The sequence below is a fragment of the Orcinus orca genome, chromosome 2 (assembly GCF_937001465.1).
Source record: "Orcinus orca chromosome 2, mOrcOrc1.1, whole genome shotgun sequence".
Classification (NCBI taxonomy): domain Eukaryota; kingdom Metazoa; phylum Chordata; class Mammalia; order Artiodactyla; family Delphinidae; genus Orcinus; species Orcinus orca.
The window spans coordinates 12,776,983-12,802,457 of NC_064560.1; the positions used below are offsets into that span (position 1 = coordinate 12,776,983).

At 40.7% G+C, this 25,475-nt stretch overlaps 1 long non-coding RNA gene and 1 other non-coding gene across 2 annotated transcripts in view; one reads left to right on the top strand and one right to left on the bottom strand.

The window, feature by feature from the left end:
* Positions 1-22,121, top strand: part of LOC125963390 (uncharacterized) — a 106,025-nt gene extending 83,904 nt beyond the window's left edge. The window contains exon 3 of the long non-coding RNA XR_007475279.1: positions 21,620-22,121. This is a non-coding gene — a long non-coding RNA (uncharacterized LOC125963390). The remainder of the gene's footprint in view (positions 1-21,619) is intronic.
* Positions 5,279-5,384, bottom strand: LOC117197046 (U6 spliceosomal RNA). The gene has a single exon (XR_004477514.1). It is a non-coding gene; the product is annotated as a U6 spliceosomal RNA (small nuclear RNA).
* Positions 22,122-25,475: the final 3,354 nt, after the last annotated feature.

A 25,475-nucleotide genomic window follows, 5' to 3' on the forward strand; every position in this document is an offset into this window, starting at 1 on the left:
CTCACTTCCCTGAAACACAGGATACACGTGTAATCATTTTAAGTGAACATTTTGTAAGAGTGGGGCTACATTCAAGCCCAACAAAACAACATATGCCTCTGCACTTCGTGTGGGACAAAAAAGATGAGGAGTATCAAAAGCAGAGAGGAAATCTTTGGAAAGGGATGGGAAGTTTTTTTTTTTTTTTTTTTCGGTACGCGGGCCTCTCACTGTTGTGGCCTCTCCCATTGTGGAGCACAGGCTCCGGACGCGCAGGCTCAGCGGCCATGGCTCGGGGGCCCAGCCGCTCTGCGGCATGTGGGATCTTCCCGGACCGGGACACGAACCCACGTCCCCTGCATCGGCAGGCGGACTCTCAACCACTGCGCCACCAGGGAAGCCCAGGGAAGAGATTTGTTTTTTAAGGCAACCTTCGATTTTTTTTAAATCTAGCTAATTTTAACTTTAAAATTAACTAACTAGTCTGTTAACTGACATGGTTTTTCCTGGGGTGTAACTTGAAGCCTGTGGCATTCCCAATGTGCCATGTGGATGACACCCTACACGGGGGCTGCCACAAAGTGCGTTTTGGTTTTCAAGAGGCTGCAGTTTTAACTAGCCATGTTCTAAGGCATCACAAGGGTGTGTGTTCTGGTCCAGTTGCGTTTTAGGGTGTTGCAAGAAGATCTGGCATTTATCCAACTCAACGGAAATGCTGAATGAAGCAGTTGTGGTTTTCATTTCTAGGATCACCTCTTTGCAACGACCATGCCCTCTTTTCAAAATAAAAATAACAACTTGGGAACTATATTAAAATCTTTAGATGTCCTTTTTAAAATCTTTAGATTCTTGAAGTCTCTTCTGATTTCTCAAAATTTGAAGTTAATGACCCTATCCTAACTTTAGTCAATATCCCAAGTATCTATCATTTAAAAGAGGTACTTTCATCCATAAGCTAACCTCACTTTCTGCCCTATTATCAGAAAGAATGTAAATTCATGTTTCTGGTGCAATCGACCTTTATTTTTAAAGACTGAGGCTAGAAAGTCCTTCCCCTAATAATGTTAACTGTATCAGTGGTCCCCAACCTTTTAGGCACCAGGGACCGTTTTCATGGAAGATGATTTTTCCCTGGACCAGCGGGCGGGGGCAAGGGGGATGGTTTGGGGATGATTCAAGCACATTATGTTTATTGTGCACTTTATTTCTATTATTATTACATTGTAATATATAATGAAATAATTATACAACTCACCATAATGCAGAATCAGTGGGAACCCTGAGGTTGTTTTCACTTGCCACTCACGGATAGGGTTTTGATACGAGTCTGCATGCAATTGATTTATTATGGTCTCTGTGCAGTCAAACCTCTCTGCTAATTATAATCTGTATTTGCAGCTGCTCCCCAGCACTAGCATCACGGCCTCAGCTCCACCTCAGATCATCAGGCATTAGATTCTCATAAGGAGCGGGCAACCTAGATCCGTCACATGCACAGTTCACAGTGGGGTTCTTCCCCCTTGAGAATCTAATGCTACCGCTGACCTGACAGGAGGCGGAGCTCAGGCGTAATGCGAGCGATGGGGAGCGGCTATAAATACAGATGAAGCTTTGCTTGCTCACCCACTGCTCACCTCCTGCTGTGTGGCCCATTTCCTAACAGGCAATGGACTGCTACCAGTCCATGGTCCAGGGTTGGGGACCCCCGATCTATATCTTTCCATTCCCTATTAAGAGAAAGGAAACAATTTTCCTTTTTCTTTCTTTCTTTTTTTGTTGTTGTTGCATCCATCCCGAATTCATTATAATTCAAGAAGGAATCATCTGACTTACCCTTTTTTTAAAAATTGAACTATAGTTGATTTATGATGCTGTGTCTATCTGACTTACTTTTTGAACTACCTATGAAGAAAAGGGCTCTGTAAGTAAAAAATGAGCATGATTACAAGGCCAATAACTGGCCCCCCTAAGATAAGAGCTTTCAGCAACTTTATGAGAATACATTTGCTTACAATTAATATAACAAATACAAACACATCGCTGATGGGAATTTAAAATGATACAGGCACTTTGGAAAACAGTTTGTCAGTTTCTTAAGTTAAATATACACTTACCATATGATCCAGCAATTTCACTCCTAGGTATCTGCCCAAGAGAAATGGAAACATATGTCCAAGACTTCCACACAATGTTCATAGCAGCATTATGCATGATAAGCAAAAAGCTGGAAACACTTCAAAAGCCCATCAGCTGATGAATGGATAAGCACATTGTGGTACAGCCATACAGTGCACCAATAAAAAGAAGAGAACTGTGGATACAGTCAACAACATAAATGGACCTCAAAAACGTGATGCTAGTGAAAGAAACCAGACACATAAGACTACGTATTGTATAATTCCATTGATGTGAAATTTATAGAAGGGGTAAAACTATAGAGACAGAACACAGATCGGTGGTTACCTTGGGGCTGAGATGGGAGTGGGGATCATCTGCAAACAGACGTGAGAAGCCAATGGGATGATGGCACTGTTCTAACACTGGATTGTGGTGATGGTTGCACAACTGTATAAATTTACTATAACCTGTCTAGTTGCCACTTAAAATGGGTGAGTTTTATACCATGTAAATTATGCCTCAGTATAGTTGTTTTATAAAAGAGCATATATAGTAGCAGAAAAAATAAAATCTGTGACTATCTATTTACCTTTACAAAAAGAAACCCAGGAAGGATAAACCAGAAAACCACCAAGTTGGTTACATATAAGGGGATATGGAAATAGGGGTTGAGGAGGGAGTGGCATTTATATGAATATACCTTTCTGTACAGTTTTTCTTTTGGAAATATAACCTTCTACATATTCAGAAATTAAATTAATAAGGATGGGATGGGGAAAATAAAATAGAGAGCAAACTGAAACAAATCAGACCAGTTAGATTTCAAATGAGTTGTATAGCTACACAGAAGGAAAACAGAAAAAGAAAGAACTAATCTGAGCAAGGTCTGAACACAGTATTGGACTGTATGCCCTCAGTTTGTGGCAGAGTAATGGGGCACGGAGGAAATTACAAATAAATCCTGAACTCTTTTCAGTAGGTTTGGTTTGTGTAGAGGCAATAATGAAGCAATTCTGAAATCATTTTAGATGTTTTATGCAAGTGAACAAATAAGTAAATGTATTGTATTGGGGATTCAAGGTTCTCACTGAAAAAAAAACCAAAAACCTCATGCCAGTATGGAATAGAAAAAAGCAAGGATAAACCCTGTGGGGCTGGATGGATTGAAATTATTGCTATGAATGCATGATTTCTAAATTATGTACATGTATTTATGCATACACGTATATGTCTATGTATATTTGCATTGTGTCTATATATGTATGTGTACACATGTGTATACATATGTACATGTATTTATGCATATGCTATCCATTGATTTTCTAGCTCGCTCAATTGAGGGAACAGTTAAATTTTATGTGCATATTTATACACATATGTGTGTATACATATATACATGTGTGTGCATGTGTATGTATGTATATGTATAAATATCCATTGAGTTTCTAGTTCACTCAACTGAAAGGTGCAAGAAGGAAAGACTTCCAGGAGCAATGAGCATATGCCACCCCAAGATCTTGGTTTCTAACATCTTTCCTTAGGAACCAAGACTCTTCATAGAAATGGCTGAATTCAAGGCTGGGGTAGGCAGGTACAAGAAAAGCCTGGAAAATCTTTTTATGCCAGATATTAAGGAAGTGCTCACCACGATGCGGAGAGGGGTATCACATATCACAGGAGCCAGCTTGTAGGGGCTCCACTGGCCATAACAGGTGCAATTTGAGCATGCAAATAATTATATACAGAAGTGAATTATAAATCATTGAAAAAATAGGTATAATGAGTGCATACCTATAATAAATATAGAAATAACTGAGACAAATAGGGAGGGTTCCTGCTTAAAATGGAATACCAAGTGCCACATGGTAAATTGAGAGGGAGTGCTAGAATTGGAAAATAACCATTTTGCAACCATGATAGTAAGGATCAGTTCAGCAGAAATCATCAGTGGATGCTGAATCCAGAAGGAAATTTTGATGAGGAGCAAAATATTTGCATGGACATAAAGTGTATCCCTCAGTATCCCTTGGTATCCATGAGGGTTTTGTTCCAGGACCCCTGTGGATACCAAAATCTACAAATGTTCAAGTCTCTTATATAAAAGGGTGTAGTATTTGCATATAACTTAGACACATCCTCCCACATACTTTAAATCATCTCTAGGTTATTTATAATACCCAATGCAATATAATGCTCTGTAAATAATTGGCAGTACACTGCACATTCAAGTTTTGACTTTTGGAAATCTCTGGAAATTTTTTCCGAATACAGTAAGTCCCCTACATACCCCTACATATGAACCTTCAAGCTGCGAACTTTCAAAGATGCAAATGTGCTTTCACACATCCAGTCACGTGAAGTTAGTTCACGTGTCTGGCGTACATTGTCATGTGCATGCATCCTCTACAAGTTGTTGTGCAGCTTGCCCTCCATCTCCTGTTGCTGACGATCCTTCAGCTCTACCACGTCCCACCTCCTCTCCCTCCTCCAGTCAGTAACTCTTCTTGCCTGTTCACTCGATGCCAGCCCCTGTGTGCCAGCTGTTGTGCTGTACTACTGTCCTTTTCAAGGTACTGTACTGTAAGATTAAACATGTTTTCTTTATTTTTTGTGTTTGTTTGTTTTTTATGTATTATTTGTGTGGAACATATTATAAACCTATTACAGTACAGTACTATATAGCCAATGGTGTTAGTTGGGTACCTAGGCTAACTTTGTTGGACTTAATGAACAAATTGGACTTACGAACGCGCTCTCCCAATGGCAATCACTGGTATGTAGGGGACTTACTGTATTTTCGGTCTGAGGTTGATTAAGGATGTGGAACCCATGAATATGGAAGGCCAACTGTGTATGAGAGACAGAATGATGAAGCAAACGGATGAAATGTTAATAGCAGGTGAATCTGGGTAAACAGTATTCTTGCTAATACCCTTGCTCATACAACCTTTCCATGCTTGAAATAGTTTCCAAATAAAAAGTTTAAAAATTGAAGGAAAAAAACCCTGAAAGTAGCCTTCCACCTCAAACTCCTCTTCCCAGGAGTAGGTCAATGTTAACAATTTTGCATGTATATTTCTAGATCCATTTCTATGTATTTTTTATTGTGGTAAAATATACATAGCATAAAATTTACTGTGTTAACCATTTTTAAGTGTATATAGTTCAGTGCATTAAGTGCAAAAAAGTGGAATGCTTCTGGATTTATGTGTCATCCTTGTGCAGGGACCATGCCAATCTTCTCTGTGTGGTTCCAATTTTAGTCCACGTGCTGCCGAAGCAAGCGCTCTAGGCATTTTATTTTTTTTATTTTTTTATTTTTTTGCGGTACGCGGGCCCCTCACTGTTGTGGCCTCTCCCGTTGCGGAGCACAGGCTCCGGATGCGCAGGCTCAGCGGCCATGGCTCACGGGCCCAGCCGCTCCGCGGCATGTGGGATCTTCCCGGACCGGGGCACGAACTTGTGTCCCCTGCATCGGCAGGCGGACTCTCAACCACTGCGCCACCAGCGAAGCCTCTAGGCATTTTTAAACGCGCATGTTCCAACATTATAAATGTAATCATACTGTACAAAGGAAGAAAAAGAAAAAAATGAAGGTGAAAGGTAAACATTCCTGGTAAAACAAAAAATTTGTGACTAGCAGAACTGCAGGAATGTTAAAGGAACTCTTCAGGCAGAAGGAAAATGATAACAGTTGGAAATTTTAATCCACATAAAGGAATAAATAACGCCAGAAATGGTAAATATGTGGGTAAATACAAAAACGTTCTTTCACCTACTTAATCTCTTTAAAAGATATTTGACTATTTAAAGCAAACATAATAAAGTGTGTGGGGTTTATAATATATGTAGAAGCAAAATGTGTGACAACAAATACAGAGGACAAGAGGAGGAAAATAGAAGTATCCTTTTGTAAGGTTCTTACATGTCACATGAAATGATAAAATATTATTTAAAGGTAGACTATGATTACTTATGATCAGTCGAATAACCCTAGAGCAACCACTAAAAAAATGTTTAAAGGAGGTATAGCTAGTCAGCCAATAGTGGTGATAAAATGGAATCATGAAAAGATTAGATTACTACAAATGAATAGAAATGAAGGGAAAAGAGAACAAAGAATAGATTGGGACCCATTGAAAACAAGTGCCCAAATGGTAAATTTAAACCCAGTCACATCAATAATTACATTGAATGTAAACTGTCTAAACACTCCATTATTACATAGATCAAATCATTATGTTGTACACCTAAAACTAATACAATATTATATATCAAGTGTAATGCAATTCTTTTAAAAAAGCGCTCCATTAAAAGACAGAGATTGTCAGATTGGATAAGGAAAAGCAGTACTCAACTATATGCTGTCTGTAAGAGACTGACTTTAAATATAAAGACGTGAGCAGGTTAAAAACAAAAGGGTAATTTTTAAGTTATCTAAAAAGTTTATTAAAAAAGAGTAAAAAGATAAATATATGCCACACAAGCTCTATGCAAAAGAAAGGGAATTGACTATATTAGTATTAGACAAAACAGATTTTAGATCAAGGGATCATAATAATAAGGGGATTAATTCATCAAGAAGACAACAATGCTGACAGGGCTTCAAAGTACATGAAGCAAACTGATAGAAGTAGAAGAAGAAACAGACAAAATTATTACTGTAGATTTCAATGCTCCTCTCTCGATAATTATTAAAATATGTGGGCCAAAATATCAGTAAAGATACAAACAACTTGAATAACATATCAACCAAATTAAATTAATGGGCATTTATAAAACATTCCATCTAACAACAGCAGAATAAACATTATTTTCCAGTGTACATGGAACATTTACTAAGATAGACCATATTAGGGGCCATGAAACAAGAGTCCAATAAATTTTAAAGGATTGAAATCATTTGTGCCATATTCTTTGACCACAATGAAATTAATCAGAAATCAGTAATACAGCCGCATAGCACAGGGAGATCAGCTCAGTGCTTTGTGACCACCTAGAGGAGTGGAATAGGGAGGGTGGGAGGGAGACGCAAGAGGGAGGAGATATGGCGATATATGTATATGTATAGCTGAGTCACTTTGTTATACAGCAGAAACTAATACACCATTGTAAAGCAATTATACTCCAATAAAGATGTTAAAAAAAAAAGAAATCAATAATAGAAAGATATCTGGAAACACTCCTGTTTGGAAATTAAACAACATATTTCTAAATAACACATAGGTCAAAAAAAAATCACACGTGAAAATTAGAAAATATGTTGAACTGAATGAAAACAAAAGCAGCATGTATTAAAACTGTGGTATGCATCTAAAGCAGTGCTATAAGGGAAATTTGTTACTTTCAGTGCTTACATTGGAAAGAAGAAAACTTCAAAATCAAAAATCTAAGCTTCCACCTTAAGAAACTAGAAAAAGAAGAGCAACTTAACCCAAAGTGAAAGGAAAGGAAAGAAATAACCAGAAATCAATAAAATAATAAATGGACAAACAATAGGGAAAACCAATGAAAGCGAAAGCTGATCTTTTGAAAATAAAATTGGTCAATCTCTAGCCAAGCTGAATAATAAAAGTATATAGAGGACAATTACCAATATCAGGAATGAACAATTCTACATACACTAAAATGATAATAAGGGAATATTATGAATAACTTTAAGCCAATAAACTCATCAAGTTAGATAAAACAGAAAAAATTCCTAGAAAATCAGAACTAAAGCTCACTCAAGAAGAAATAATTTAAATACCCCAATTTATATTAAAAAAATTGAAGTAGAATTGAAGAAAACCCTTAAGTCCAGATGGCTTTACTGGTAAATTCTACCAAATATTTAATGGAGGAATAAAACCAATCCTACACAAAAAATTAGAGTGGAGAAGACTTTGCTATTTATTCTATGGAGCTAGCATTACACTAATACCAACACTAAAAAAGGAAATTAAAAGGATAGAAAACTACAGGCCAATACTCCTTATGAACACAGACACAAAATCATTAACAACATTTTAGTCAATCAAATCCAGCTGTATACAAAAAAGGAACGCATCATGACCAAGTGGGGTTTATCTCAGGAATGTGAGATTCATTCAACATGCAAAGTTTAATAAATGTAATCCACCACATTAACAGACTAAAGAAGCTGTATGATCAGCTCAATTGATGCAGAATAATATTTCACATTTTTAACACCCAATCATGATTAAAAAGTCAAACAAACTCTCAGCAAGCTAGAAATAGAAGGAAATTTTCTCAATCTGATAGAGGAAGTCCACCAAAAACCTATAGCTAACACCATACTTAAAAATTTTAAACTGAATTATTTTCCCCTAAGTTTGGGAAGAAGGCAAGAATTCCTCTTTTGCCATTTCTATTCAACAGGAGTTCCTAGTCAATGTTATAAAGCAAGAAACCAAAATAAAAGCCACACTATTTTGAAAAGAAGAAATGAAGATGTCATTATCCACTGGCTATGTGGTTGCACATGTAGAAAATTCTAAGGAATCTACCAAAAAGCAACTATAACTTGGAACTAAGTCGATCAGAATTTGTAAAGAATTCACAAAACAATAATAGGACAACCTGATTTTTGAAATGGGCAAAAGATGTGAACAGACACTTCACCGAAAAAGATATACTAGTGGCAAATAAGCACATGGGGGAAAAAATGCTCAACATCATCAATCATGAGGGAAATGCAAATAAAACCACAATGGGCTACCACTCTATACCCTCCATAATGACTAGAATTTTTTTGGTTTTATTTGGGCAATACCAAATGTGGACAAAGATGTGAAGAACTAAGACCCTCATACACAGCTGATAGGAATGCAAAATGGTACAGCCACTTTGGAGAACCCTTTGTCAATTTCTCATGAAGTTAAATATACATTTACCATATGACCTGCAATCCACTTCTACATATTCACCAAGCAAAATGAAAATCGACATCCGTGTGAAGACACAAATATTCATAACAGCTTTCTCCATAATAGTCCCAAACTGGAAACACCACACGTCATCAACAGATGAATAGAAGAACAAATTACAGATCACTCCCTGGCAATGTGAAGGGACAGACTTCTGAGATGTGCAACAACATGCCACACTGAAATTCGGTTTTGTTTGTTCTTTCACTCCCTTAGCTGCCTCTCCACCACACACACACACACACACACACACACACACACACACACACACACACACACACACACACACACACACACCCTCTGTCACTATGTACCCCTTGAGATCAGGAACTGTCCTCTTTTCCTTTGTATTCCCAGTGCCTAGCAGAGAGCCTGACCTATAGTAAATGCCCGGGAGTTATGTATTGAATGAAAGAATATTATTGCTTTTCAGTGTTCATGATGTTCTTATTGATGCCAAGTCAGCTTGCAGCTTCCATATTCTGGGGCGTTGGGCTCTTTTCTCGTGTACTCTGGTGAAGCACACCGTCCACTTTGACTTCCAGATGACTGGTCGGCCGAGTTGACAGTGGCAGTAATGGAAGCTTCTGCACTCCTGCTCCAGTCTTTCCTCTTGATCCTCAAGGGGTTTGAGCTAAGGTTTCTTCCATCCCTCCTTTGGGCTCAGGCACAGTGCCAGCCTCAGCCCCAGTGTTTGAATCATATGCTCCTTTGGCCAAGTTTTAAGAGCCAACTTGCAATTTGGCCGTTGCAATATGTTCTGACTCCTTCGCATGTGGTTTGAGCTCATTGATATTCATGAGCTTGCAAACAGGAGACCCATCTCACTGGGAGGCTGGGCAGTGGACAAAGGGCCCTTTCCTGGTCTCCCTGTGATGTTGGCCAGGCTGCTGTGCCCACTGAAAATAGCCCAGATGCTTCTAGAGGGATTCCTTAAGTCCCTGTCCAGATGGAACAGATCTTTCATCCCTGAGCTTTGGGTATCTTGGCCTCCAGAGATGAGTACCCAGAAGCCCACGTCGCTCTGGAAGACACTGACTGTGTTTTCACTTCTTGGGGACCCTGATGTGTATTTGATTCAGTTAAAAATGTGTAACCAGGTCCAGCATCCCACAGCAGCTAAGAAGGAACGCCAGAGCAGAGAGTAATGTCCACAGTGGCAGAGGTTGCTGCAGTTTCATGGGCCAGCAGCCGAAGAAATTGCTTTTTCTTGAAATAGGTTACTATTTCTTTTTTTTCTTGTTAGGTCATAGACTCATAATACTCATAACACAAGCATGCTTTTGCTTCCCTTAATTCAATTAAGCCATTTTCCAGAATAAGCTCTCTAGCTCCTCAACTGCATGTATACGTGTGTACATGTGTATGTAAACAAATTAGGGGCCTAACCTAGACGGGCCACACTTTCAGGGAGTGCCAGCACATGAGGGCCTCCTGCCAGCTGTAGTAAAATAACAGTACTGGAATGTTTGTATTCAGATACATAGGACACACTATGTGCCAGGCACTGTGTTAAATACTTTTCAAGGTTTATCTCCTTGAATCCTTATGAGGACTATGGGAGGTAGGCCAGTCTTAGCCCCAATTCACAGATGAGGGAACTGAGGCTTATCAAGGTGAAGTAATTTGCACAAAGCCGCACCTCCAGAAGTGATGGACCTGATTATCAACCTCAGCAGTCTGGCTTCAGAACCATGCTTTTTACCACCACATGTTGAGTGATGGGTCAGCCCTTGGAATAACACCATCAGATAAAGAGGGTGGACAGCAGCCAACTCTAATTTTATATTGTTGGCTGTGGACGAGCCACCTTCTGCTCAAAGGGAAGAGCCCAAGTGTCTGGACTCTGACTTACAGCGCTGGTTAATTTTTGGCAGAAGGGACTGTTTGGTGTCTCTCCAACATCCTCTAACCTAGATGCACAGGAACTTGACCATGGTTCCTTGAGGTGGGAAGGCGGGTAGTGATTTTCTAGGAGCCGGTGAAGAACTGTAACTCTGTTGGGAAGAGAGCCCTCCTGACTTCTGAGAAAGCAATGGGAGGATCCATTCCTTCGCTCATTCATCAAATATTTTTAAGCACCTCTTTTAGGGGGGAGAGAAAGGCAGCAACAGACCCTGCCTTCATAGAGCTTACAGTCTGGCAGAGAAGATGGCAGTTAAATGAGCAATTACAATGAGGTGCCTGAGAGCAATGCTACAGGAAGTGCTGGGAGCAATGGGTGCATGGGTCCTGGAGGACACTGTCTCCCATTGAGAAGTAACATCAAGGTCAAGTTCGGGAGACTGGAGAGGCTCAAAGGCAAACACCAGGATCAACCCAACGATGAGGAGAGGTAGATGAAGAACACAGGGGGCTGAGGAGAGCCCCGTCTGTCCTCATCCCAGGACATTTTAAGTGACCATCAAAAAATGTCATGAGCAAAAAAAAAAATTAAAAAGTCATGAGCTCTCAGGGGCACCAGAACCAAAGGCCAAGGGAGTTTCAGGGTTCTGGCGTTTCTGCTAGTAGGCATGCAGAGCCACAACGTTTCTTATTCTCATTGCTAACATCAACCACGCCGCTAACCGACTTTGATCTATAGAAGCTTGATTACATTAAGCACTTGCTAAAAGAAGTTTCCTTTCTTTCCCTAAATACCATATTTTTTTTCACATATTGGATCTGCCACCCTCCCAGGGAGAGTGATTCATTTTCCAAAGTTGATTTTTCTAAGAAGTAAATTCTCATCCACTTTGAAAGCCTACCACAAAGTGACGTGGCAAAACCCGGGGAACAATTGCAATAATTAAAGACAGTGTTTCAAGTTTTCCCCAACTTTTCATCAAGTGCTCCCACAACAGAGGGGAGTCAGACCCTGCCCCCTGGAAGTTTGGAACATCCTTACAGCTCTCAGGAAGGTCTTCGAATTTTTGTGGGGTTTTTTGCCGTACGCGGGCCTCTCACTGTTGTGGCCTCTCCCGTTGCAGAGCACAGGCTCCGGACGCTCAGGCCCAGCGGCCATGGCTCACGGGCCCAGCCGCTCCGCGGCATGTGGGATCTTACCAGACCGGGGCACGAACCCGTGTCCCCTGCGTCGGCAGGCGGACTCTCAACCACTGCGCCACCAGGGAAGCCCTTTTGTTTTATTTTAAAATGTTATACCAACATTAGTGAATTTTGTGTTAACTCTGTAACATCAGAGATTATTTTAATATGAAAACAGTATATTGCAGATGAAATCCTGCCATTTGTGACAACATGGATGGACCTTAAAGGTATTATGCTAAGTGAAATAAGTCAGATAAAGAAGGACAAATACCATGTGATTTTGCTCATATGCGGAATATAAAAATAAATAAATGAACAAATCCAAACTAACATAGATACAGAGGGCAAAGTAGTAGTGGTTACCACAGGGGGAGGGGCAGAGGTGGAGTAGGAAATGGGTAAAAGGGGTCAACTGTATAGTGATGAATAGAAACTAAACTTTGGGTGGTGAGCACGCTGTAGTGTATACAGAAGTAGAAATGTAATGTTGGACACATGAAGCTTATATAATGTAATAAATCAATGTTACCTCAATAAAAGAAAAGAAAAGAAAAACTGTATTTGTCACCGAATCTTTGAATAGTTGATGCTCCAGGAAAATGAGCCAGCTGCATGCTCCAGAGCAAGAAAATCCTTTTCACTCTTTTTCATTACACAGTGCTTTTTGTTAAAACCATAAAAACCACCAGTAAGTACAAAAAATTTAGAGTGAAATTTGAAAATATTCTACAACACTTAACAATGGTTTCCTCCCCACTTTGGGCTGGTGATCCTAAATCTAACCCAGAAGGCTGCGATTCATCCTAGATCTCTTTGAATCTCTTTGAATACAAAGATTTTGTTTTTAATCTATAAAATGGGGACAAAAACATTTGCCACATAGGGATGTTATAAGGACTAAATTGAATTAGCGCATGTAAAGTATTAGGCAATAATGGATACCCCATAGAAATCTGTTTCTTTCTCATAGATGCATCTCAGTGCAATCTAGACAAACTGCAAAGAAAAAAAATCAGTCTTGGGCTTGCCTGGTGGCTCAGTGGTTGAGAGTCCGCCTGCCGACGCAGGGGACACGGGTTCGTGCCCTGGTCCGGGAAGATCCCACATGCCTCAGAATGGCTGGGCCCGTGAGCCATGGCCACTGAGCCTGCGCGTCCGGAGCCTGTGCTCCGCAAAGGGAGAGGCCACAACAGTGAGAGGCCCGCGTACCGCAAAAAAAAAAAAAAATCAGTCTTGCTAAATCAAGATAGAATTCTTCACCGAATTATCTGAAAGTCAAAATACTTAACATTTAAAACAGATGATTAAGATTTTGGAAATTTCATTTCTGCTTTCAACTCCCCCGCTACTTTAGAAATTCATTAATTCCTTCTGTGCTGTGGTCTTACCATCCAAAAGTTGCAGTAGTAATACTGACTCCTTATGGAAATAAATGGATGAAAGAAAGACACTTAGACATACATCAGTGACTGCTCTGTGTACCATCCTTGACCATAGTCTTCTAAGTGCATTTCAGAAGTTTGATGAGCACCATCCTGATAGAATGAGAATTTCTCTTCTCCCAGGAACAGACAAGAAATACGAGGGAAAAGGGACAGGCCGACCTGCCGCAGGTGATGTAGTAACCACTGAGCTGGCCATTATAAGAACATTAATGGCCCTGACTTCCACACGTCACAGAAACCAGCACATCTATAAAGGCTGGTGTTAGACTGACAATTTGGAACAGATGATCAAAGACTCCCTGAGTGTCTTTTTCTAAAATTACTGCACAAGAAGACTGAAAAAAGGGGAGGAAAAAAACGTCATTGGACCTCCAATCTCTAACTTATGTTTTCTAAGTCACAATAGGAAATTCTGTATCATCAAATGACATTTAAAAGAAGAATCAATGATCATGTATGATTAAAATAAATATATATATATATTCTATTTTTTAAAAGCACTATGAGACCTAAAATGAGCTGTGTAATGCAATAAATGAATTCAGTAGGAATCTGAATGAGATAAACCTTCCTATTACATTTTTTGCACAGTAAATTGCAATGTATTATTATTTTCTTATAAGCAACAAAAAAATTTTAATATTTAGGTATAAGTCACTGAGAATTATTTTTATAGCACATTTACTATATAAATAAAGCACATTTATTATATAAGTAAATTATATATAATAAACATTATAAATTATTATTTATAATAAATATAAATTATGTATGATAAATATTATATATAATAAATATAATTTATTTATATAGTAAATGTGCTAACTTTAACTATCTTAATTAAATAAAGGACTGTTGCAAAAGATTTGATAGACAGTATTCAAAAAAAACCTGAGGCAAATTCTCCTTCTTACCTTGGTAAAGAGAGGGATATATTGCATAAATGACTATGATACCCTGAAGAATTATTACATTTCTTTGATAAATATGATAGATGGAAATGGTCTTGGAAACAATAAGCTAGATATATAGGGTGACATTTTATTGTGCACATAGAATCCTCATTAGTTATGTGTTAGATGTATTTAGATCATACAACTATTGTTGGCATTTTCCTTAATCTATTTTGTTCATTTACTGCCTTCATAGTAACCACAGTACCCTGCAAGCAGAGTCGCACAAATTTAATCTTTTCCTGTTTGGTTGCATTTTCATATTTACAAGGCTCTTTGGAAAAAAGGAAGACCAGAGGAAAAAGATGCCAAATTGTCACATGAAATTAAATCTATGTCGTAAAAATGAAATGGTGCACTCAGCGCATGGCTGTGCTCTTTGCAGAATTAGATCTACCATTGTTTCTGGTCTTTCATGCTGCTAAGAACTACTTCTCGCTGTCTGGAATATTCCTTTCTGAAATGATCTGTGCCATACTTCATTTAAATTGCAAGATAGGATTATCTTCTGCATTTCACTAGCATTTCTAGAACTACTATGTATATAGATACATCAGCCTAAAGACAGAACACTAGCTCATAGGAGTAGTAAGAGACACAAATAGAAAAAGCACTGTTTCTGTATAGCCATCTGAGACTGACGCTAATTATCGAGGATAATCTTTTGTCTTGATCTGAGCTGTTAACACTTGAAAATCTATTTCCTGAAATTGGCTTCTTGTTATGAATATCAAGGCATGTGAATCTCAAATAAACATGGAGGAGGCAGACTCATTTTAATTTCCTAAGAGTTACAATCAGATGTTTTCATATATGTGTATGTTTATATCATGTTTACTATTGACATAAGATAATGGAATGGCAATAACAATGTGAATTTGTTGAATGCCCCCTATGTGCCAGGCATTGTGCTCAGTATTTTTCATGATTTATTTCCTTTAATCCACCAAATTCTATGAAGTAAAGACTCTTATCCCCATTTCACAGATGAGAAAACGGAGGTTTCGTGCCATTAAACAACTTGCCCAAGGCTGTACAGTCAGTAATGGTGAAACAAGGATTTGAAATGAGACATTTTGACTCCAGCTCTCATGGTCTTAAACTATTATTCTACCTCAAAAAATTTTAAGGTAACTTGAAAGATACACACCACATATTAAAAGAACATGAATTTGGAGCACATGGGAAAGAGGTTAGAGAAGAGGAATGTCAGTGGAGCCAGGAATTAGGCCAGTACGTGAAATGTACAGGATTTGCTTAGCTTGAACCACAGATGTATTTACGCTTTCTAGCAGTCTTTGCAGAGACCAAACACAATGATGGAGCCTATATCATCAAACCAAACCATATGATTAAGAGAAGCACAACTATTCTTTATAGTCTGACAATAAAGACAGCCTCTTAAGGATCCTCGTAAACAGAACACCACGTAATGTAATGAAGTCCATTTTCAACAGAGTCCTTACAGTAAATGTGATGGTGCATTTCACAGGGCTCTTTCTTACTGCTCTGCCAACACAGGCAAATAGCACAATTCATTTAAAGCGATTCTCCAGAAAGCCAGCACCACACGGCCTGGATATGCAAGGGCCATCGGCAAGACCGGGGACACTCATGAAGCCAAACAATTTGCTTTTCAAATCGAAATCGAAACCAAAACACAAATAATAAATATACTGCCAAGTTTTCCCTCACTAACGGTAACAGCTTTTTGTCTGTAGTTGTGATATATGTACAATATTTTTCAAGAAGTACAAGTAGGGCTTCCCTGGTGGCGTAGTGGTTGAGAGTCCGCCTGCCGATGCAGGGGACGCGGGTTCGTGCCCCGGTCCGGGAAGATCCCATGTGCTGCGAAGCAGCTGGGCCCGTGAGCCATGGCCGCTGAGCCTGCGCATCCGGAGCCTGTGCTCCACAACAGGAGAGGCCGCAACAGTGAGAGGCCCGCGTACCGCAAAAAAAAAAAAAAAAAAAAAAGAAGTACAAGTAACGAAGCATAGAATTGATATCTTAAGCAAGAGGGAGTTAAAATAGCATGTGGTTACCTTTACAGGTATCCATGACTTAGAAACACGTAATTTTTACATCTGCTGCTACACATTCCCCTCTTCTCTTGTCTGTCTCTTCCATGCTACCATGACAGGAAACACTGTGGAAAACCATATGGAGCTTCTAAGAAAACCTGAAGGTACAGAAGTAGACAAAAAAGAAGTTATAAAATTCAGTTGAAAAAACCTGCTTATGAGGTTGTATCAAAAGGTCAGATTTCAAGACAAAGCTGGTCTTTTTAATAATCTTTGTTGGACCTCCCTGGTGGCGCAGTGGTTAAGAATCCACCTGCCATATGTATATGTATAGCTGATTCACTTTGTTATAAAGCAGAAACTAGCACACCATTGTAAAGCAATTATACTCCAATAAAGACATTTAAAAAAAAAAAAGAATCCTCCTGCCAATGCAGGGGGCATGGGTTCAAGCCCTGGTCCAGGAAGATCCCACATGCCCAGAGCAACTAAGCCCGTGTACTACAACTACTGAGCCTGCACTCTAGAGCCCATGAGCCACAACTACTGAGCCTGTGTGCCACAACTACTGAAGCCTGCGAGCCACAACTACTGAAACCCGCACACTCTAGGGCCCGCTTGCTGCAACTACTGAGCCCGCGTGCCGCAACTACTGAAGCCCACGCCTCCATAACAAGAGAAGCCACTGCCATGAGAAGCCCGCACACCGCAACAAAGAGTAGCCCCTGCTCGCCACAACTAGAGAAAGCCCGTGCGCAGCAACGAAGACCCCATGCAGCCAAAAATAAATAAATAAATAAATTTATTAAAAAATGATAATAATCTTTGTCCCCAAATTATCTTGCCCCACACTATCTGAATTGCTTCATTTCACCTTGTTAGACTGCAAATAAATACCCAGGAGAAATAGTTTGGGGCTAGCAAGCATCCTCTTTTTAAAACTACAGTTTCTTCTGGCTGAGTTAATGATCTTTAAGTCATTCCTATCTAAGTATGAATTAGTTTAATCAATGACTATTCTTCTATCACTTAGCAAAGGAGATTTTCCTGGGGAAATACAAATACACAAGGTATTTCGAAGCCTCCAAAAGGGAAGAAGGCAGGTGCCCAATTATTTCAGAATTTTCCCAAGGCAGACCTTTCTTTCACCCAAGGAAAAGAGAAAAAGATATTTTCCTCTACCGTCCTCCTCTTTCTCTTCTAAGCAGCAAACATAAAAATAATCTGAGAAAGGGTAGCATAAAGGACACATTTATAGTGATAGAACAGTTCTGTGGTGATGGTTACATGAATATGTACATGTGATAAAATAGCATAAAATTAATGCACATACACAAGTGCATGCAAAACTGGTGAAATCTGAATAAGGTGGGTGGGTTGTACCAATGTCAATTCTCTGGTTGTGACACTGTAGTTTTGCGAGATGGTACCCTTGGGGAAAGAAGCTGGGTGACGAATATACGAGATCTCTCTGTATTATTTCTTACAATTGGGTGTGAATCTGCAATTATCTCAAAATAAAAGTTTTTTTTTTTTTTTTTTGCGGTACGCGGGCCTCTCACTGTTGTGGCCTCTCCCATTGTAGAGCACAGGCTCCGGACGCGCAGGCTCAGTGGCCATGGCTCACGGGCCCAGCCGCTCCGCGGCATGTGGGATCCTCCCAGACCGGGGCACGAACCCGCGTCCCCTGCATCGGCAAGCGGACTCCCAACTACTGCGCCACCAGGGAAGCCCAAAATAAAAGATTTTAAGAGAAAAAAGTTTAAATCTTAGAAATAGACTTTTTTTTCTTTTTCTTTTACTTTGTATCTATATGAGTTGATGGCTGCTCACTAAACTTACTGTGGTAATCATTTCACGATGTATGTAGGTCAAATCATTATGCTGTCCACCCTAAACTTACTTATACAGCTGCATGTCAGTTATATCTCAATAGAACTGGAAGAAAAAAAAATCTTACAAATGGATCTTTCTAAATTCCTGGTGTGACTGTTGACCAAACTCACCCTGTGATTTCACATTTACTTGCCTTCGTTTATCTAATTTGCGCTGAACTCTCATGTATGCTTTTTGATTTCCTTTTCCTCTACCTGAAAAAAAAAACATCTTACCCTTTATGATCCAGCTTCGAAGACTCCTCTACAAATTTTTCTCTGACTCTGCTCACCTAACAGAATTGAACAAGTCTTATCCTGTGTTTCTATAGCATCTCAAATAGAGTAATAAAGGCTAGTACATGTTTAGCCCTTACTATACCCCAGGCACTTTAATCTTTACAACAACTCAGAGAGCAAGACGCTAGTACTCTCCCCATTTTACAGATGAAGGAATTGAGGTACTGAAGGTAAAATAACTTGCCCAGCGTCACACGGAGAGCAAGTGGCAGAGTCAGCTTACACAGCTGAGCAGTCAGCCTCCAGACGCCCCAGGGTAACTGGTGTATGTCCTGCCTCTTCTATGAATCACTGGTTATCACACAGCACATGGTGTTGAGTCGTTTGTATTCTCACCTCTCTCCCTTCCTCCAAAGGAAGAGTCGCCCACACTCGCTTCCTCCCCTTCTTCATCTCCCACTCGCTGTTCTACCCATTAGGATCTGGCTTCTGTCCCCACCACTCCCTTGAAACTAGAGTTGGCCCTCTGTATCCACAGATTCCATCGTATCCACAGGATGTGACCAACCGAGGATGAAAAATATTTGAACAAAAAACGCAGAAAGTTCCAAAAAGCAAAACTTAAATTTGCCACTCACTTGGCAACTATCTGCACAGCATTTACATTGTACTCGGTATTCTAAATAATCTAGAGATGATTTAAAGTATATGGGAGGATGTGCGTAGGTTATATACAAATACAGCGCCATTTTCTGTAAGAGACTTGAGCGTCTGCAGACTTTGGTATCCTGGGGTGGGGGAGCGGGGAGGAGGTGGTGGTCCTGCAGCCAACCCTCCTGGGGGTACAGAGGGACAACTGTACACTCACAGTGGTCACCAATGACCTGAAGGTTCTCAACACTTTTCTGTTTTTCCCTGACTTCTCAGTTGTGTCAGAAACTTCCGACCCCTCTCCCCCTCTGGAAACAATCTCTTCCCTTGGTTTCCCCGGCCCCTCCCCGTTTTCTGTTTCTCTTTCCCTATTGGCTGCTTCCCCATCTCCTTAGTTTCCTTAGCTGCTTGCTCCTAAACTTCTATGCTGCCCTCCCCTGCCCCAGGTCAACTCCTATCCTACAGCCTTTTCCTAGGGAGCCTCCTCCACTCCCAATTCGTTCTTTGCAGCCCAGATATTTCTTTTGACCTCAACATCCACATAACCAGGTGTTCCTACCCCACCCTGGTTTCCTAGGTAAACCTTTATCACAGCACCTCTCTTTTATTAATTTTTTCTTAGCATCTTGCATAGAGCAGGTGTCCAATAAATATGTTTTTTAATAAGAGAACTTAGGTAAAACAGGTTGGAGGGTGTTTTGGTAAATCAGGCCAAAATGATGTTGCTATAAAGTATAAAACTCCACTGGAGAAGAAACTGGATTTAAAGACAGAACAGGCTGGGCTTGGGGGCTGATAAAATGCAGAGCTGGGAGCGAGAGTCAAATGTAACTTCCAGGTATCTGAGTGTAATGTGTGCAAAGAGAGAAGGTTGGCCCTCTTCTTTGATCAGCTTTCCAGATAATTACCAATATTTCATTTTATTTTGTTTTGTGCTGTGTAAGATAGACACAAGGGAGGAAGATCTTCTTCCCAAGCATTGGTTAACTGCACCAGTTCCACCAGCCTATAAGCACCATGAGAACAGAGACCCTGTCTATTTTGTCCTCAGTGCCTTGCCCAGGGACTAGTATATCCTAGGCATGCAACAAATATGTATTATTTTTCTATTGAGCATCTTCTATGTACCAGGAACTATATTACATGCTTTGCATATATTTTCTTCTTTAATACTCACTACAATTCTGACACCAAGTTCTGATGTGTGGGGTTCTCACCGCACACCAAGCAATTCTTAGACACCAACTGAGTGCCCCACAATTCAACTCAGTTCCAACACTATCTGCTTGGAGACAGTGTCAGATCCAGTGGCTTAAGGGGTCCTACAAGACTGCCCCTCACTTCAGAGGCCAATCTCAAGCCCAAGTTATCACCTGTGCTTCTGACAGCTATAGATCCAGGGTTCCCACAGCCTACTCTTTGGTCTGATTAATTTGTTAGAGTGGCTTACAGAACTCAGAGAAACATTTTACTCACTAGATTACCAGTTTGTTATAAAAGGATATGACTCAGGAAGAGCATGGTGGTAGAGATGCTTAGGGCAAGGTATGGGGAAAGGGCACAGAGCTTCCAAGGCCTCTGGGTGCACGACTCTCCCTGACGCCCCGTGTTCACCAATCTGGAAGCTCTCCAAACCCCATCAATTTGGGTTTTTATAGAGGCTTCATTAAATCATTGGCCACCAGCAATTGATTTGACTTCCAGCCCCTCTTCCCTCCTCAGAGGTCATGGGGGGGAGGGGGAGACACAACTGAACGGTCAGACTTTCCAGTCACCAGTCACTTCTGGCAACCAACCCCCATCCTCAGGTGCAGTCCCAAAGTCACCTCATTAACATTACAAAAGACACCTTTGTTGCTCCCATCCCAGGAAATTCCAAGGGTTTTAGGAGCTCTGTGCCAGGAACCGGACAAAAACCAAACGTATATTTTTCATTATATATCACAGTATCACACTCACACACACACAAAAAAAACACATTTTAGGAGTGAGGATGGTTTGGAAAGGTTAAGTGGCTTGTTCAAGTTTATACTGCAAGTAAAGTAGCTAAGGCAGGAGTTAAACCTAAATGGGTGTGTCAATCAACTATACCTCAATATTTTAAAAATAATAAATTTTTTAAATATGGGGGAAAAAACCTAAATGGGTTTGGTACCAAAGGCTAACCTTAAAGATGATACTATACATCCTTCCTATATGTAGTTTAATTTTCCAGGGAGATAAATTTATGTAATAGTGAAGAAACTTTGTATTCTATTACAAGTTAATCACTAAAATTATGTTGCCTATAAGTTTAAATTATACATAATGGCCCATCTCTGGGAACCCTGCCTCCCAGGTAATGAGCTTTAATCTAAAATACCTTTGTTTACCCCACAGGAAACATCCTGACCAGGCCCACCTGTGAATAACTGCAGGATGGAAGAAAGTAACACATCCCCTCCAGAGTCTGCCCGGAGCCAGGACCTTACCCTCTCCCTTTTGGTATAAAAGAAGCTTGAATTCTAACTCGGGAAGATGGTTCTATAGGACATTCGTTTGCCATCTTCTCGGTCTGCTGGCTTTCCAGATAAAATGGCTATTCCTCGCCCCAACACCTCATTTCCTGATTGATTAACCTGTCGTGTGGCAAGCAGTATGAACTTAGACTTGGTAACGAATTTTGGTGAAGCCAGCCAGGAGCCTTGCTGCTGCGGCCAGTCTGCCCTGATTGGGTTCCAGTAAGGCCCTAGCAGCTACTGGGACCTCTTGTCCTGAGGATCTTCCCTTCAAAATTACCCGAAGCGGCACCGGCTGCCCCAGCACTTGGCAATTGGAGCAAGGAATGGACATCTGGGAGCTGACAGGTTCCATACAGTAGGGTAAGTCGCTCCAGGGTGTACAGCCAGAAACTTTATTTCTTCTCCGTTTGGGGCTTTCATTCTCCAGAATAGACCGATTTGTTTTGTATTTGAGTGGGGTACCCTGTTGGAGAGAGAAAGTGATGGCCGGACTTTCACCCAATTTGTGAAGCAGTTTGTTTATTCGGATGCCAGCATTTCTGTGTGCCCTTTGTGCTTTGTTTGTCCTGTATTTAACAATGCTTGGCCACAGTAGCTGTTAGGATCTCCACAAGGGGTTTAGGCAGGGTTATCTTGAGACCCAGTGGACCATGTACTGTCCCCCTTGCTGTGTTAATTACATCGTTTGTGGTCTCCTGTGTTGTTGGCCTGGATCCAATAGCTCTCCAAAGAGTCACGTTGCATGGGGGTTGAGTTTGTGGTTCTTGTGCTGTGTAAAACCCTCAGACCAAACTTGAGGGTTTATTTAGGATTTTCTGTTTTGTTTTAGTACCATTTCTCCATTTACAGACTGATGTCAAGTGGAGGAAAGGAACAGTAACAAAAAAACCTGTCTGTTCCTGTCTGAAAGTGGGACATTCTCAGGGACAGGAGAAAGGTTCCACTTTGTTCCTAGAATCACCAAAAGCCCCATCCCAGAATTCAGCCCAGTTGGTTGATGCCAAGGCAAGAGGCATCCTTTTAATGGTTGGAGATTATCAATTGCTATTTATGGTTTTATGGTGGCCTTTGGGTGGCTCAATAGCTATTCTGTGAAGGATGATGAAATCCTCTATGTGCAGGCATTTGTGCTATTACATCAGGGTGGGAAAAAGTCAGACAGTTGTCACCTTATGGTAAAAGGAACCCAAGGGAAAATCTGTCATACAGGAAGGAAAAAGAAGGGAGTGAGGATGAGGCTATGTTGCTCCAACCTCCGGCCAAGCCGGCTGTCCCTGCTGCCCCAGCTGTTATGGCAATATATCCACCCCTTCCCCACCTCCCATTCCCAGCCAGCCCCAATTCCCAACACTGGGGCTCAGGGAATGGTTGAACTGGCTCCCCTTCCTTATAAGGATCAACTAGAAAATCCTATGTTAGTTCCTGGGGCACAGGGGCCTGGTCTGGTATCCCTGTCTAAGACCTGACAGGGCACCCAGTTTCGGCCAGGAACCATTCCCGAGGCAGGGCAATTTCCCTTATGCTGTATCCCAGAGGGAGCCTACATGCAAACAGCCAGCTGTCTGGGTTTCTATGGGTGGATAGTCCTCTCCCCACCTCAGTCTTGTTTAATTGGAAAGATCGAAACCCCCCTTATAGGGAGGATCTTCTCTGAACGATAGAATTGCTCACGTCTTTTTTTTCTTTTTTAATTAAAAAAATTTTTTTTTAATTAATTTTTATTGGAATAGTTGCTTTACAATGTTGTGTTAGTTCCTCCTGTACAGCAAAGTGAATCAGCTATACATATGTATCCTCTCTTTTTTGGATTTCCTTCCCATTTAGGTCACCACAGAGCATTGAATAGAGTTCCCTGTGCTATACAGTAGGTTCTCATTAGTTATCTATTTTATACATAGTGTCAATAGCATATATATGTCAATCCCAATCTCCCAAGTCATCCCCCCACCAACTCACTTCTATTTTTGCTACCCACCAGCCTTCATGGACAGACATACACATTCTTCTCAATGTGATGCTTTCAGGAGATGAAAGGAGAATGGTCGTTGATAAAGCCAGGGAATAAGCATACCAGCTCCACCTAACTGACCCAAATGGTGCACCTGAAGCCCCCTTGGCAGTACCCATAGCTGAACTAAGTTGGGACCCAGTGAGGGAGGAATGTCCTTATTAGAGCACTACCAGAAGTGCATCTTGGTAGGGCTTTGAAAAGGGGAACCAAAGCAAAAGAGTTTGAACGAAATTCAGGAAATTCAGCAAAAACCAAATGAAGACATCTCTGAATTTTTGGAAAGAATTTATCAGGCCTACAGATGTTATACTGATGCAGATCCCAAGGCCCCTGAAAATACTAGAATGGTAAATTCAGAGCGCCTCAAACATCCGGAGAAAGTTGCAAAATTGAGATGGTGCATTTGGAATGAACCCTTCTCAGTTGGTAGATGTTGCCGTTAAAGCGCTCAACAACAGGGAACAAGGGCAGAAGAAAGAAGATGCAAAGGGGAGCACCATTTTTCTGGCATTGGATTCCCAGAAGGCAAGTAACCCAAAAAGAGGTGAGGCCCCCACTGGGGAAGGAGCAAAGCACCCACTGTAAAGAGGAGGAACGTTGGAAAAGAGATTGCCCTAGGCTAAGTAGGAAGGCAAACAGTAAAAGACAGGAGCATCTCGTATGGTAGAAGGAGAGGGGCACATTCATCTTCTGATGAATGGAGAGGTCCAGGGGCTTTGGATGAGCTGATTGACTTTCTGATAGACTTCAGGCGCAGTATACTCTGTGGTAAACACCAAGGTGGCGCAGGAAGCATCTCAATCCATCCCAATCACAGGAGTCTCTGGAGTAGAAGATCGTTCATTCTTACAACGTCTAGAATGCCAACTAGGAGACCTCACCCTGAAACATAGTTTCTTATATATGCCAGAGTGTCCAGTCCCTCTTTTGAGCCAAGATCTTCTTTGTAGAAAAGGACAAAGAGAGGCCCAAAGAGTAGGGTTTCACTCCTGATCATACCTCACCTGCCTGGAAACGTAGAGCGCAAGGAATTGTTTTGATCCCTGAGGCAGTCTTAGGTACTGTGCTATGCGAAGTCATAACAGTACCCATTACCGGAGAGATGCCACCGTACAATGGATTCAAAAGTACACAATGGGGCCTAACCTACCAAAAGACCATCCAGCGAGGCACTCAGAATTGCATGATTTGTGCTAAAAATAACCCAAAGACTGCTGTCAGACCTCCCAGATGGGGGCTCAACACAGAGGAACCAGCCCCACTGAGGACTGACAAATAGACTTTACTCAAAGGCCTCGAGCTGCAGGAAATCTCAGATACCTGCTAGTGTTTGTGGACACTCTTTCAGGATAGATAGTAGCATATCACACCCAGGTAGAAAAGCCTCCGAAGTGGCTAAAGCCCTCCTTAAGGAAATTAGCCCTTGGTTTGAGTTAAAGCTTTGCAAATCACCCAGTTTTGATGTGTTTTATTGAAAGAGTCATGTCTAAAACTGAGCCCATGAGAAAAAAATTTTTTTTCTCCTAAAAGAGTGAAATTGTAGAGACTACTAGGTCGTTTCCTTTTTAAATGATCTCCCCTCCTTTAAAAAAGAAGGGAAAAAAAAAAAAAAAACTGTTGTTTAATGTCCCAGAAAGTTTTTTGAAACAAGCAGTTTGTCCCTTTTTTCTAAGCACAAGGCCAAAAAATAGGAATTATTTGGCTTTCTCTTCTGAGGCAGATC